The following is a 1,176-nucleotide window of genomic DNA, read 5'->3' on the forward strand; positions in this document are numbered from 1 at the left end:
TCTTACTGATTTCTTTTTTAAAAATACATCTTTTTGATAAGATTATTACAGTTGTCCCTCTTTTTTCCCCCTATAGCACCCCTCCACCCTATTCCCACTTCACCTCATGCCTTTACCGCGCCCCCCCCCCCCCCCCCCCCCCCCACTGTCCTCATCCATAGGTGTATGATTTTTGGCCAGTCTCTTCCCGCACCCCCCACATCCCTTTTTCCCCAAAGATTGTCAGTCCACTCCCTTTCTCTGCTCCTGATTCTATTATATTCACCAGTTTATTCTGTTCATCAGATTTTTTATTCACTTTATTTTAATTTTTATTATTTATTTTTTAATTTTTTTAAATTTTATTTATTTTTATTTAAAAAAAATTATTATCTATATACATATTTTAACATTGCCCCCCCATATATACCCTCCCTCCCCAGAGTTTTGTGTCCATTGGTTGTACTTATATGCATGTATATAAGTCCTTCAGTTGATCTCTTATCTCCCCCAGATCTCCCTACCCTACCTGCTGTAATTTGACAGTCTGCTTGTTGCTTTACTGTCTTTATATCTGTCTTTTGGATCATCAGTTTATAATGTTCTTTAATATCCATAAATGAGTGAGGTCAGGTGGTATTTCTCTTTCATTGACTGGCTTATTTCACTCAGCATGATGTTCTTATTTTTATTTTTTAAATTTAATTTTATTTTATTTATTTTATTTTTTAAGAGTAACATTGCAGTTATTTTCATACAGGTAATTTTTCTACCGCTTTAACATTTTCCTCTCAAAGATAAAAGCTTAGAACTGGATCACTTGGCCCTTCCTCTTCTTATCTCTGCCCAGTTCAAAATGCTTGCATCTCTTGATTGCCAGCATCCTCTCTGATCTGCAGTTAGGCTCTACACATTCAAGCCTCAGCCCAATCTTCTTTGTGGTTTTAGCTTTCTTTTCGAAAATCGGCCTTGTCTGCCCACCATAGCCACTGCTTCCTATCGTAGCGCCTCTTCCCCTGGGCACACAGGGAATCCTTCCCCTTCTTATACTGGGTCACTTTGTGAGGCTGATGCTTCCCACACTTCTTACAGAAAGTCCTTCGGGTTTTAGCCCCATTGACCATCTTGGCAGTAGAGCCGTCTGTACAGTGGAAACGGGAAAATCGCAGACCTCACTCCCCGCTTCGCTCCCATTCA

At 39.7% G+C, this 1,176-nt stretch overlaps 1 pseudogene; it reads right to left on the bottom strand.

Moving 5' to 3' along the window:
- Positions 1–658: 658 nt before the first annotated feature.
- Positions 659–1,176, bottom strand: LOC118711089 (annotated as a pseudogene).

The sequence above is a fragment of the Pipistrellus kuhlii genome, unplaced genomic scaffold (assembly GCF_014108245.1).
Source record: "Pipistrellus kuhlii isolate mPipKuh1 unplaced genomic scaffold, mPipKuh1.p scaffold_m20_p_8, whole genome shotgun sequence".
Taxonomy (NCBI): domain Eukaryota; kingdom Metazoa; phylum Chordata; class Mammalia; order Chiroptera; family Vespertilionidae; genus Pipistrellus; species Pipistrellus kuhlii.